At 42.5% G+C, this 15528-nt stretch overlaps 1 protein-coding gene across 1 annotated transcript in view; it reads left to right on the top strand.

Annotated features, from left to right (window-relative positions):
* The window catches only part of LOC109910406 (kinesin-like protein KIF19), a 247157-nt gene that overhangs the window by 135055 nt on the left and 96574 nt on the right, over positions 1-15528 (top strand). The window lies entirely within an intron of this gene.

Here is a 15528-nt window from a genome sequence, read left to right as displayed (position 1 = left end):
ATCAAATGAAATATTACTGAATACCTAGTTAGTATAAGATGGTAATACAATTCTGATATTCCCCTTATCATCCAGTTTGATCAATTCTAGTGTCATTCTTTTCTGTGAGAATGAGGAATTGGAAAACCTTTGTCATCAGCCTTACAATCTGAAAGGATAAGCAGAAAATCATGCAGCATCCTTATGCTGACACAGAATACAAAGAGTAACACATTGTAAAATACATTCCTGGGCAGTAGCTTATCACAGGGGTTGAGAATGACATTGACAACTGAGAAAGCAATACCAAAAGAGGAACAATGTTTCATTTAGTAACACTCCCACTTCACTGTCATAAATGCTGAGCCATTGTTCAATGGATTTACTCTTACCTTCTTGTTGCCAACACAAGCTCAGCTAAGTGGAGTGGCCCTGGTGTCATGCCCAGCAATCACTCGACCACAATCTCTAGGAATAGGAGTATACCGTTCAGCCCTTCAGACTGGTTCTGCTGATGCTTAATTAGATCATGGCTAATCCTCATCCCAACTCTATCGGCTTGCCTGCATTCCATTTTCTTTAACAACCCCTAATGGAATCAATCCATCAATCTCAATATCAGATTTTTAAACTGGTCCCCATTTCCATGCCCCCAGCCTCAATAGCCTTCTACTGTTGGTTCCAGATTTCCACTCTGTTTTGTATGAAGAACAGCTTCACAACATCTCACAGCATAATCAATCATTTCTCTGTTTCTCCCTGCACCAACTGCTTTATTCATCTTAGAAACCTCAATTAGATCATCTCTTAAACTTCTGTCCACACAGGATTGCAAGCCTAATAAATGGGACTTTTGTGGTGCAGTGGTAGTGAAGTCAGAAGTTTCTCAATAGTTGCTAAAGTTCTTACAGAAAATTTACCTGGAGGTGGATTTCTCAGGTGAACCGGAAGATGAAACAGGTTAAAGGAGAATTCTGTTTCAAGACATTGCAGGTTGTTTTTTGGCTGCTTTGCTAACTGCAGCATTCTGATGCTTTTTTTTTCCCCTGCAGAACTTTCTCTCTGGTAGAATTCTGGCTAGAAATCTGTTTGAATTTCTGCCGAAAATCTTTTAATGGGGAGTGAAAGTAGCTGCCCTATCAAGTGACCTGTCATGAAATACAAAGCAGTCTGATTTTTTTTTGCACTACGGTTTTATTCAACTAAACCTTTTATGTTTGTAAAGGCAAATCTGTACATCAAAGGTGTCAAGGGGCCTCATCGACCCCCGCCCCCACCCCTTCTAATCCACAGAGAGTTACTGTCCAAGCTATACTTATCCCTTCAAGAGATAAGACAAAAAGTTTGATAATCCTTGGAAGCCATTTTGACTAACAGTGACATTTTTAAAATTGTAGCTTTTTAAAATTTTAGTTCTTTTAAAATTTCTCCATTATAATACTGATATTGGCATGTCACCCTATTAAAAACAATCAAACCTCATAATTCCACATCAAAAACAACTAATCCTTTCATGACCTCCTTGACTCATCAAACTATGAATTTTTCAACTCCTACTAAAAACAACAAGCTGTATTTTTGCTACCAAGGCAGGTAGTTCAGGTAGGGAAATTTCCTGACTTGGCTGGTCTGCCTCGGCAGAACGTTTCCCATCATATCCAGCTTTCGCTCCAGGACAGAAGGTCAAATGTTCCACCCCAGAAACAAGTCAGTGACCACCACTGGGAGAGCTGACTGCTGAGGTGGCCTGGCTAAAAAGGCTCCCCTCAGTTCTCAGAGACTAGCTCCCAGTTGTTTTGTTAAATTTCAGGCTCCTGAGCCCTTGGATGGAGGCATTTAATTTAGTGGAGTATCTCAATATCACCAAATCTGAATGAAATACATAACAACTTGTTTCATTACGTGATGAATACCAGAATTTATAAAGCCACAAAATGACAGAAGTATGTAAGGATAAGAAATGTTCACAATCAATCAACTGAAATGAAAATCACCAAATAAATTCCAGTGATTCAACAAGAACTTTATATGGACTCTCTAACTCCTGTTTTTATATAGTTCCATTAAGAATAATAAATAAAGCGAAAACCAAACTTAATTCAATTAATTGACTCCCATTCATTTATCGTTGAAACTTTGAGTCACTGAAGTGAGTCTCAGGCAATTCAGAGCACTGTTGCAAATGCCTCACTGTCTAATATGACCCATTCTACAATATAGTGCACATCATCAGTACTCTATGTCCCCAGTCGATGTTGCTTCCCCTCTTTCCCTTCCCCAGTTTGTACTTCACTCCCTCCCTCACACAAATTGGGTCAGCTTGTAGGGGAGGTGATAGCCTAGTGGTATTATCACAAGCCTGTTAACCCAGAGATCTAGGTAATATCCTGGGGACCTGGGTTCAAATTCTGCCATGGTAGATAATGACATTCGAATTCCATAAAAAATTTGGAATTTTTATGTCTAATGATGACCACGAATCGACTGTTCGAAAAACAATCTAGTTCACTGATGTCCTCTGGGCAATAAATGTTGGCCTAGTCAGTGACACCCACACCCCATGAATGAATACTAAAAAACTTCCATTCCCTAAGTCAGGAAATGTCAGACTGGCCGCAGTAGAAAGTGCCCCAGCAGAACCAATTCTCAGTCTGGGGGAGCAGGGAGGTATTAAGGCAAGGACAGTTCATCCTCAACCCTCCTCCCCAAAAGCACACACAAGCAGCCACTTCATTCTGGTTGTATCATCGAACGTTAGTCCCTCTAGCCCTCATACATTCATGGCCAATCTTACTTCCCTGTCCAGTTGCATCATCCTATAAATGGCCACTCATATCCTCAAGGCCAATCCATGCCCCATACCCACCTGATGGCTCTTTAATTCTGCCCATTCACATCCTTGACCTTTTCACCCTCTATGCCAACTCAGCCAGAATCCAGTCTGTGCAGACCATCAGCAGCCAAGCCGAAATGATGTTGAAATAATAGTCGCTTGTGAAGAATAACCAAGTATTCATAATGATGATCCTTGGAAAGATGTCAACAAGCAGCTATTCCAACTGCTTGAATGGGAGTTTTGTAGCTTTGACTGCACGGGTAGCCTGTTGTTTTCATTTTTTAAAAGGTTGGGGATTTTAATAACCTCACATTTTGGCAGTTTACCTGCTCTTCGTGAGCATGTATGTCCACTTCATAATTTAGGAGTCCTGCACCGTGGAAATAACGACTCTATTGGAACTCGGCGAACTCCAGTAAGCCCGCGTCGGAACTCCCACGTATTAGTCACAGCCTCTCCAAAAGTGGAGTATGTCAGAAACGAGAACTGAAACCGGCACATCAAGACATTTTAAGAGCCGCACTATTTCTTGACACCGGACGGAGAAAAGCCAGTGGGCAGTGCGTATGCGCAGAAGCCGGAGCCGGGGGTGTGGGGGCGCGTGCGTTGTGCAATGATCGCGTGGTTTTACCGTTGAAAACCGCGCGTACGAGGACAGTGGAGTTGGCGGTTGGACGTTGCTGGATCTGCTTTGACAGTGAATATCTTCTGAAATTTTTCACTTCGTACCTTCTTACGTAATAATTTGCATATGCACAGATTTCAGACCGAGTCGAGGAAAGGTCACCAGACCCAAAACGTTAACTCTGATTATTTTCTTCACAGATGTGCTGAGCTTTTCCAGCAACTTAGTTTTTGTTCGTAATTGAACGGTGCTGGGCCTGCCTAGACCTGGCTTTGTGCAGATTTTAGAGTGAACATTTCTTTAAAATCTTTTGTTAGGTAATGACTGTGGATCTTTGTGAATAATTAATCGCTTATTGCCACTCATCGCATGCTGGACTCGCTGCTTTACTCATAAATATCAGATGCTGACAAGAACGCCATTTTTTCTTAATATTGACACCCAGCCCAGTGATAAAGATGCATCTGTGCACACTTTTCAATAAAACTCATTCATTTAGTGCATCCGGAACTCTATTCCTAGGGCATACTGCAGAGGTTTTTAGTGTCAGCAAATGCAGCCTCGAAGGAATAAGGCCATTCAGTCCTTCCAGCCTGCTCTGCCATTCAACGGTCTCATGGCTGAACTCCTACTTCAACGCTATTTTCCTACACTATCCCCGTATTTCTTGATGTTTTTAATATGTAGAAATCTATGGATCTTTGTCTTGAACATGCTCATTAACTGACTCTTTACGGCCCTACGGGGCAGAGAATTCCAAACGTACATCTCCCTCTGTGTGAAGAAATTCCTCCTCATCTCGCTCCCAGTTGGCCTACCCCTTATTCTGAGACTGGTTCTTGACCAACCCACCCCAGCTAAGGGAAACATTTTTCCTGCATCCAACCTGCGCAATTCCTGTAAAAATGTTTCATGTTTGAATATACTCACCTCTCATCTTCGATACGCCATATATTCTGTATGCCAGAGCATATAGGCCCAATCTATTTTATCTTTTCTCTGGATAATCCATCTGTGCAAGGAATTTGTTTGATGAATCCCTTGTTGGACTCTGTCTTAAAAAAAAATTCCAATCAACTTGTTCAGTGATGTTATGACATGCCTCTGGGGGAGGTGGAACTTGAACTACGATTACTGCACTGAAAGGGTCCTCCTATGGCAATTAATTCCTGAAGGCATTCCGTACATAAGGAGAACAAAGCTGCACGTAATTCTTCTGGTAGGGACCCTTCTTCAGAAATGGAGAGGGGGAAAGGAGGTGGGAAATAAAATAGAGGAGGGGTGGGGCTGGTGAAGGTAGGTGGGATGGTGATAGGATGCAGGTAGGGCGTAGTTTGGCTTGGTCAGTGTGATGGAATGGGCTGATAGGTGGGAGAAAAGATGTACAGGTCGTGTCCAGTCAAGGAGGCAAGAATGAGAGGGAGGTTTAGTCGTGGGATGAGGCCGGGGGTGTGGAGATTTTAAAACTGGTGAATGCCTTGGGAGCCTACAACCTGATGGCCTAAACGTGGAATTCACCAGTTTTAAAATCTCCCACCTCTGGCCTCATCCCATGTCCAATCCTCCCTCTCATCCCTGCCACTTTGACCTGACACGACCTGTCCATCTTCTCTCTTACCTATCCACTCCTCCCACCTCACTGACCAATCCCCACTACTCCCTACCTGCACTCACCATCCCACCTACCTTCCCCAGCCCCATCCCTCCTCTATTTATTTCCCAGCTCCCTTCCCTCTCCCCATTTCTGAAGAAGGGTCCTGACCCAAAATGTCAACTTTCCTGCTCCTCGGCCTGCTGTGTTCCTCTAGCTCCACACTGTGTTATCTCTGACTTCAGCGTCTGCAGTTCCTACAGTCTCATAATACTTGAGGTGTTGTCTCATGAAGGGTCTATATAATTGCAGAAAGTTTTCTGTTCTCAAGTCCTATTGAAGCAAAGGTAAACAAATCATTTGCCGGATGTGCACGTCAAGTTTCAGTGACCTGTGATAGAGGACACACTTTGAAGTTCTACACTTTCCAGCCTTTCTCCATTTATCCAAAATTTACGCCTTTGTGTTTCTTTCTCTCTCCCTCCCTAGTGTGTGCTTTTCTCCTGTTAGTGTTACCTCTCTCCATCCAAAATTTCTATTCCTGCCCACTCCACCCCTTTTGAGTTTCTGTCTTCTTTTGGTTTCTGTTTTTTCCCCTCTCTGTCACTAATTTGTGTTGCTCCCTCCCTCATGCGTGACATTGTCTACAGTCGTGGAACTTTTCATTATTGCTGAAGCCACATTCCTGACAAAAAGTAATGATGCAGTGTGTCTCTAAATGGTAGGAGGACCAGCAAACATAGTTTCGTTGGCAGGCATGGCATGCTAGGCTCTGCATTGGTGCAAACTTTACTAGTACTTAGGAGACTAATTCTCCATTGCAGTAAGCTCCCATTAAAATCTGGAAGGTTGGGAGGTTTGAATTTGCAGACACAAACCCCCACCAAACTGCTCTGTGCCTCAGCAATTTTGGCAGTGTGCAAACGTTGGTTTCTAATTTATGAATTTTGGTTTAATTTCCGGACTGCTGTTAGCCTATTTTGAGGAACAAGCCTTAGCCCGTGCTGGGTCCCCAGTGGGTTAGAGAGTTTAGTGTATTTACCTGAAAGATAGCGAGTATGCTCCATTTTAACACCAGCCTGTTCTCAGTTAGCTGAGCAGCACTAGGATGTCACCCATGGCTGATGGAACCTGGGTGAGGAAGGAACTTGTTGGATATTGTCCCCAAAAGAAGTCATCATGTCTCTTGGTGTTTTAAAACAGGTTTCTACTCTGTGCTTACAGCAATTATTTTCTTGCAAAGTTAGATGTGATTTCAGCTCAACATACACCAAGGTGGAAGGTAGGTGGGATGGTGAGTGCAGGTAGGGAGTAGTGGGGGAGGGAGTTGGTCAGTGAGGTGGGAGGGGTGGATAGGTAGTCATATACCTTTGTGATTTTAAGTAGTTCTTGGTTTTAAGTATTTCTTGGCTCTTCTTTGATACCTAAAGCTGTATGTCAACCCTTCTGTACAGCTGGCTACGATTTTCTGTATCTATATTTTCATTTTCAACTCATTCATTAGTTGTGAAAATATTAGATAAAAGGAAGAGAAGCTGATGGGATGGGACATTAGGCGGCAAGAAGGTGTGTGAAAAACCCTCCAGGAATATGTCTGTCCAGAGTTGACAACCCAGCAGGACACCTTTTTGGAACTGTACCTGAGGGGAATTAGATGTGAGCGAGGTATTCCTTCATGATCCAGTAGCAAGTCACATTATAAAGATTCGCATGAGAAAAGGCTGCTTGGGCTATCAGGCAAGTAATTCAAATAAATAGAAAAGTTGAATTTTATACAGCCATTTGACCAAATGTTCACGTTTAATCTCATGTCCTTGTTCCCTTTGTATGTATGTTTTGTGTAGGAGGAAGAAACTTTGCAGTTCAGATCCCTTTAGTCTATACACAATAAGTGGAATGTTCTATCCCATACAACATTGTTTTGTCCTCTGGGAAGTGCTCTTTTAATATAGTCATGCTGAAAATAGCTTGGTTCATGCCACTTAAAGCTTATAAATTACTGTATTCTGTTTGACAAAAATATTACAATTATAAATACTAATTATCCATTCAGAATTTGAGTTATGAAATAAATCTAGTAATTTATCAACCTACGCAGCAAAGCTTGAAAAAATATTTATACTGTTTCCTGTTAATTTTATTGGCAACAATAAAACACAGGCAAAGAGGACAAATAAAAGTTAGCATGTCTCAAGTCTCAATAATTTAAAAGTTGGTTCACAAGCACAGTTGCTTCCTTCTGTGTTAAGCTCACATCCTATTTGGATGTGATATTATGTTGTATCATGCCAAAAAGCAAGGCCAGTTTTTTGGATTTCACAAGTTTCAAAATCTCCCCTCCTCCTACCGCATCCCAAAACCAGTCCAGCTCGTCCCTGCCTCCCTAACCTGTTCTTCCTCCCACCTATCCCCTCCTCCCACCTCAAGCCGCACCTCCATCTCCTACCGACTAACCTCATCCCGCCCCCTTGACCTGTCCGTCCTCCCTGGACTGACCTATCCCCTTCCTAACTCCCCACCTACACTCACCTTTACTGGCCCCATCCCCGCCTCTTCGACCTGTTTGTTTCCTCTCCACCTATCCTCTCCTCTATCCATCTTCTATCCGCCTCCCACTCTCTCCCTATTTATTTCAGAACCCCCTTCCCCTCCCCCTTTTCTGACGAAGGGTCTAGGCCCGAAACGTCAGCCTCTCTGCTCCTATGATGCTGCTTGGCCTGCTGTGTTCATCCAGCCCCCTGCACCTTTTTGCCAGTTTTTTCCACTCCCTTCTCCAGGGATGTTGAGGCCAGTTTAGGGTGTTAGCCACAACCCTGGTGAGATCAACAAACGCAGAATGGACGAGGGTCTAATCGAGTCTGTGCCCCTCCTGACATTTTTGGTTAAGCTTGTTGTTATAAACACTTATGACCGGTGCTATAAACCAAGCTGATGATAACACTGAACAAGTCAAACCTCAGAGTGAAAGGTGGCTTGAGAGACTGAGTTTTATTTTGGAAGTTTGTCCACCATGGTGGACAATCACTGAATGTATTCACATGAGGCTGTCAATGTACTTTTACAAAAGAACATAAAGTTGTTACTCAAAGGAAAAAAGCTGTAGAGATGAAAATTTTGGAAAAATTTATCTTAATCAGCACAAAGAAAGTTTCAATCCATGTTCTCAGCAATATCGTTTATCCTAGTGAAGTATCGCTCCAATGTTCACTTTTACATTTTTTAACCAATTGATGAGGTTGCAATTTTCTTTTTCAACATCTTTCTGCACATTCACCAAATATGATTTCCTCTGCCTCTCCCAGAGCCACCCAAACACTAACTGACTGGCTTTGTTTACCAAACTTCAAGAAAGGCTTTTCTAGCCTATCTTCTTAAGTTTGATCATAGCTTAAGACTAATGTCCAGCTGTGATAGCTTAGAGACTGACAAAGCTAAAGTTCTACTGGTTGGAATCTTTTCTTCTGAACTGAACCTGCCTGTGGCCTTAGTCTATCTTTCTGTAGGTTGTGAAAGTTCAACAGTGTAAATACTTCAACATTTAGCCTCCTCCCCCCGCTTCAGCTGAAGTGACATGATGTTTTGGAAATTATTTTTTGAGCTCACTGTTCAACACAATTCAACACAAAAGCACAAATTGAATCCTCTTCACAGAACTAAAACCAAACCCATTTACCTCTACTTCAAAATCCAAGTGCCCAAACAATCAGATAAACATTTCACACAAGAGTGTGTTGTGAGATGCAGTTTTTGATACACTAATGTCCTTAGGGTGGAGTTCCTGGAACCAAATCATATTTGGACTTCAGAATTTTCTGGATTGCGGAATGATGTTGGACTACCTCACCACAAGGGCCTGAACCCAAACACTGTAGCTATAAATATTTAACTGAAGCAGAAAACAGGATTAAACATTAAAAGACAGAAATAGAAATTTTATTACATATCCAAATATTTTATCTTCTATGTTCCCACTCTTTAAGAACAATCCATTCCAACCATTTGAGTGAGCCTGAGAGTTTCTTGGATGTGCTCAGTGTCCAGACAACTTGTCCAAAATACTGGAAGGTATTTAACAGAGGTGACAAAGACTTTACTGCTCCTTAGAGAGCTGGTGGGAGACGCACCATGCCTCTGTTCAGGTACGCCACCAAATTAAGAAAAAAGGTCAGGCCTTTCCTGGATCTGGAACCCCAGCAGCTGAATCCCATCTGTTTCTCGGCAGCACCACTGGGGCAGCTGTTGGTACAATCCAACTAAATTGCCCTGGGACTCAGGCACAGATGTGCAGTGGTGGCAGGGGACATTGGGAGGGGTTGGCAACAAAGCCAAGGGATGGATCTCAGTGGAACCCTTCCCCTCAGGGCTCTTTACTTGCTTTCTTAGCACTTTGTGCCCACTTGGATGCTCACAGAGTCTCTGAATTGCCTTGCCTTTTAACATGGGTAGAAAACCAGTCAGCTTGTCATGGCTGCCACTAATGATCAGTTAAGGGGTAGGCATGTCACTTTATGGTACTGTAGTACATCAGTGTGACACCTACAGCATATGCCAGTGGCTTAAACCACAAACACACTGCACGTACTTCAATCAAATGGCCATGTTTGAAAGCCTAATAGAGGGTTCCTCAGTCCTACAGTTGATCATGGGGTGCTACCACAGTCAGTTGAGGGCCTCGTCCAGTCTCAGTCTGAGATGTCAGGTGTGTCGTACAACATAGAACAGTACAGCACAGGAACAGGCCCTTTGGCCCACAACATTGTGCCAAGCATGATGCCAAAATAAACTAATCCATTTTGCCTGCCTTTGGTCCATATCCCTCCATTCCTTGCATAATCATGTACTTATCTAAAAGTCTCTTAAACCATCGATCTGCCTCCACCACCACCCCTGACCGTGTGTTCCAGACTCTTACCACTCTGTTTAAAAAATGTGCCCCTCACATCTCCTTTGAACTTTCCCATTCTCACCTTAAATGCATGCCTCCTTGTTTTAGACATTTCAACTCTGAGAAAAAGATTCTGACCGTCAACCCGATCTATGCATCTCATAAGTTTATAGACTTCTACAAAGTTTCTCCTTAGCCTCTGCTGCTCCAGAGAAAACAACCCAAGTTTTTCTAGCCTCCTTATAGCTGAAAGCTTCTAATCCAGGCAGCATCCTGGTACACCTCTTCTGCACCCTCTCAAAAGCCTCCACATCCTTCATGTGCTGTGGCGACCAGAATTGAACACAATACTCTGAATGTGGCCTAACCAAAGTCTTATAAAGCTGCAAAATGACATCCTGACTCTTGTATTCAGTACCCTGACAAGTGAAGGCAAGCATGCCATACGCCTTCTTTACCACCCTATCTACTTGCGTGGTCACTTTCAGGGAGCTATGAATTTGAAACCCAAGACTGACTAATTGATGTATTGTCATATGTACCAAAGTACAGTGAAAAGCTTTGTTTACAAGCAGTACAGGCAGATGATAATAAGCAAGGATGTACAGATCAAAAAGACTTAGAGGCATACAGGTTACATTGCACAGTGCGCTAGGCGAGATCAACGTTAGCAAGATCAGCATCATTTGAGGCTAGAGAGTCCATTCATCAGTCTAATAACAGCTGGGAAGAAGTTGTTCCTGAACCTGCTCATGCATGTGTTCTGGCTTCTATATCTTCTGCCTGATGGAAGAGGTTGTAAGAGATCATTACTGGGGTGCGATGGGTCTTTCATGATGTTGGGAGCCTTTTCGCAACAGCAAACCGTGTAAATGGAGTCCATGGATGGAAGGTTGGCTTCTATGATGGTTTGGGTTGTGCACACCAGCTTCTGTAGTTTCTTACGGTCCTAGGCAGAGCAGTTGCCTTACCAGGCCATTATGCACCCAGACAGTATGCCTTCAATGGTGCATCTGTAGAAGTTGGTGAGGGTCCTTATAGACATGTCAAATTTCCAGAGCCGCCTGAGGAAGAAGAGGCGTTGTTGTGTCTTCTTGACTGTCGCATCTACATAGGATCACTCTGTACATCAATGCTGTTTGGGGTCCTGCCATTAACTCTATACTTTTCCTTAACACTTGATCTCCCAAAATGTGGCACATCACACTTACACAGATTAAACACCATCTGCCATTTCTCCGCCCATGTCTGCAACTGATCTATATCCCTCTGTATCCTTTGATAACCTTCTACACTATCCTTCTACACAACTCCACCAATCGCTGTATTGTCTGCAAACTTACTAACCCACCCATTGACATTTACATTTTTATCCAAGTCATCTGCTCAGTTGGGTCTGTTGGGGTGTTGTGGAGAAGTTCAGGGATGAGCTAGTTCTTCCTACAGTTGGACAAAGAGAGGGATTGACTATGATGGAAGTGGACAGAAAAGCACATAGTAGCAGTGCAGGAGCAGGAGAGGTGGTGGAGTGTCGTCAGTGAGTGAGTAGGATGGGCAGAGGGTAGGAAGGCTGATGTGAGTGAGAGCTGTTGAAGGAAGATGCTGCAAGTGATAGTGAAAGTGATAGATCACAAGTCGTCATGGGAGATGGATGTAATGACAGAGAGTATGAGATAGCAGAAAGGAGATACTTACTCGTGAGAACACACTCACCATTGAGGAGTGCAATTCTTAATGGCATTGCTGCGCACCTCTGGACTACGGACACCTCACTGTCGCAGGAGAGGCTACTCCCCCAACCAGGTTGGCAGTGTTTAGTACCGTGGTCACCATTGGTGGACCTGAGGAAGGAAGCCAACCCTCCTATCTGCCAGGACCTCCAGGTGCCTGTCCACAAATCTGGGTTCCAACTTCCCTTCTAAAACTCCTGTTGAGTAGTAGTTGAGCAACAAACTTGGAATGCTCCTGGCTTGCAGTGTTTGAAATCGTACACAGTTGGCTGTTTACAGAGGACATCAGTAGGTTGATTGAGTGAGCGAAGCTCTGGTAGATGGAGTGTATTATCGGAAAATATGAGATGGTTCACTATACCAGGAAGAATGAGAAACAAAATATTTGCAGAATTCTGATGTGCTGAGGGATCTAGGTGTTCTGGTACATGAGTCATAATAAGTTAGAATGCAGGCAGCATGTAGTCAAGAAAACTAACCAGATACTAGCCTTTTTCACAAGAGCAATTGAACATAAAAGAAGGATGTTTTTAGTTATGCACTGGTGAGACCACATCTCGAATACTGTACAGTTTTGGTCTCCTTATTAAAGGGAGGAAATAATGCACTGGAGACAGTTCAGAGGAGGTTTAACCTGAAACAAGTAGGTTGTCTTTTGAGGAAAGGTTAGATAGGTTGACTTGTTTCCATTGGAGTTTAGAAGAGTGAGGAGTGACTTGATTAAAGACCCTGAATGGTCTTAACTAATTGAATGTGGAAAGGATGTTACATGTCGTAGGTCAGTCTAGAAACAAGGGATACTTTTAAAATTGAGGATTAGCTGTTAGGACAGAGATGCGGAGAATTTTTTTCTCTCTGAGAACTGTGCAACTTTAGAACTCTGCCTGAGAAGTTGGGGATCTTTGAATATTTTTAGACAGAAATGGATAAATTCTCACCGGGGAGGGGAATCGAGGGCTATTGGGGCCAAATGAGAATGTGGAATTTGAACCATAAGCAGATCAGCCATGATCCTACCGAATGGTGGAGTGGCCTTGAGCAGCTACATGGCCTGCTCCTATTTTACATGTTCATTTGTTCATATGCCCATAAAGGACCTCACTGCCATGGACTTCCTCCAGACTGTTAAATGTTCCCTACCATCAAACCCAACGTGGCAGAGGACATTAAAGCGCATGCCTGGTTTTCCAAACAATCGATTTCTGACCTGGACAAGTTATAGGGTGTCATTTTATGTCTGCATTATAAAAAGTAAAAACTAGTATTTACATCTTCACTGAAATGTGGCAGTAAGTAATAATTATTCCATTTAGTTGCTGTTTCCAAAGCCGATTTCAAACCTTTTTCATTCGGCCTTCAGTCTGTCCGATTTCAAGGTGCCAGCTGTAGCTCTTGCCTATAAGTCAGATCCCACTGCAGAGACTCAAACATATAACTTAGGCGGCATTACTGAAGGAGACCAGAATTGTCAGATAATGTTGCCTTTCAAACCAAGGCCTTGTCTGCCCTCCTGATTGAATGTAAATGATCCCATAGCATTATTTCAAAGGTGAACAGAGGAGTTTGGTCTGGAACCCTGGCTAATATTTATTCACCACCACAGAATGTACCTAGTACAGATGATCCAGTGGCAGTCCTGGTTGTTGGATCTTGGTATACTGAAATTGGCTGCTATGTTACTTGCATAATAAAAGTGATTACCCTGTACAAGTAAAATTGACTGCAAAAAGGTTAGCTGCCCCGAGGTTTAGAAAAGCACTATATTGTAGGTTAGTATGCTCTTGACAGCCTTACTCTTTGGCGTTCTGAATGTGCAGATTTGATAGATCCTAATTGGCTATAATTGTATATGTTTTTGAAGTCCTTATTTGTAAAACTGTGACCCACAGTTGCAATTGTTAAATTCTTGATGTGATTTGTAATAATGTTTAAACCTTCCATGTGTGAAATTCATCAGACAACTGCAGGAATTAAAGCAGACATTCATTAATATTTTACCATGATGGTCCAAGCTACTCAGCAAATAAACATTTCCCAGGAGCAAGTATGTGAGAATATCAGCAAAGCTGGCTTTTGTATCTAAGAATTAAGCTTTTAGGAAATGTAAAACAAAACACTAATGCTACATGGTAGGTTGTTGAATAAAATTAAATCTCACAGGATCCAGGGAGAGCTAGCCATTTGGATACAAAATTGGCTTGACGTTAGAAGACAGAGGGTGGTGGTAGATGGTTGTTTTTCAGACTGGAGGCTGTGACCAGCGGTGTGCCACAGGGATCGGTGCATTTATATAAATGATTTGGATGAGAAATTAAGAGATATGGTTAGTACGTTTGCGGATGACACCAAGATTGGTGGTATAGTGGACAGGGAAGAAGGTTATCTGGGAATGCTGCGAGGTCTTGATCAACTGCACCAGTGGGCTAAGGAATGGCGGATGGAGTTTAATTTAGATAAATGCAAGGTGTTGCATTTTGGCAAACCAGAACAGAAATTATACAGTCAATGGGTAGGGCCCGGGGAGTGTTATAGAACAAAGAGATCTAGGGGTGCAAGTTCATAGCTCCTTGAAAATGGAGTCACAGGTAGACAGGGCAGTGAAGAAAGTTTTCGGCATGCTAGCTTTCATTGGTCAGAGCATTGAGTATAATAGATGGGACGCCTTGTTGCAGCTGTACAAGACGTTGGTGAGGCCACATTTGGAATACTGCATGCGATTCTGGTCACCCTAATATGGAAAGGATACTATTAAACTAGAAAGAGTGCAGGAAAGATTTACTAGGATACTACCTGGACTGGAAAGTTTGTGTTATATGGAGAGGTTGGATAGGCTGGAACTTTGTTTCCCTGAAGCGTAGTGGACTGAGGGGTGATCTCAAAAAGATATGTAAAATCACAAGAGTCATAGATAAGGTAGATAGCAGACAGCTTTTCCCCATAGTAGGGGAGTATAAAACTAGAGGGCACAGGTGTAAGGTGTGGGAGAGAGATAAAAAAGGGTCCAGGGGGAAATTTTTTCACACACTGTGTCTGGAACGGACTGCCGGAGGTAGTGGTGGAAGCGAGTACAATTTTGTCATTTAAGAAACATTTAGACAGGTACATGGATGGGATAGGTATGGAGGGATAGGATAAATGTGGGCAAATGAGACCAATTTAAATTGTAAAAATTGGGTGGCATGGGCAATTTGGGCTGGAAGTTGTTTTCATACTGTAAAAAAAACTATGACTATATGACTTTAAATAAATGTGCTTTTTTGTATAACTCTGTCCCTTGAAAGCCTTAATGGTTATAATCACACTAAATCATTTTTGTCCTTAAAATTCTCAATACAGTTGTTCATCTTTTGTTAGAGTGTAGCATCCAATTAGTTTCACTGTCCACTGTACACAGTGTTACAAGCGAGTCTGGAGAATTGCACGGTCACTGTAGCCCTACTACTCCAGGGGACACAACATCACATAAAGATCATTTTCCCGTTTACCAAGATGACCAATTAAATATCATAACTAGCTCAGGTTTTAAACAACAAGTTCTATCAATTGAGTTTCTTTATAAACACAGTCATGGGTTAATTATCAAAACAAAACTTATTCAATATCTCAGATTCTCTAGCATCGGCAGTTCCCGCTATCTCTTATTCAATAAGGTGGAGTAATAGCTCATTGGAAAAGAGATGGAGTAAACAAATTTCTCTGCAGAGGTTGGCTTTCTGAAAGAAAAGAAATACTTTTTCCAATGATATTCTTGAAGGCCAAAAGATTAAGGCATAGGATATTCCAGCGTTAGTTGCTCTGTTACGTCACTTGATAGGGTCCAGTCAGTAATCGGACATGGTTGTCTCTGAAGGCCAAGCAGCATCAGAGGAACAGGAAAGCTGA

Source organism: Rhincodon typus, chromosome 21 (assembly GCF_021869965.1).
Source record: "Rhincodon typus isolate 14 chromosome 21, sRhiTyp1.1, whole genome shotgun sequence".
In the NCBI taxonomy this organism is placed as follows: domain Eukaryota; kingdom Metazoa; phylum Chordata; class Chondrichthyes; order Orectolobiformes; family Rhincodontidae; genus Rhincodon; species Rhincodon typus.
This window is presented reverse-complemented; position numbering and strand designations above follow the sequence as displayed.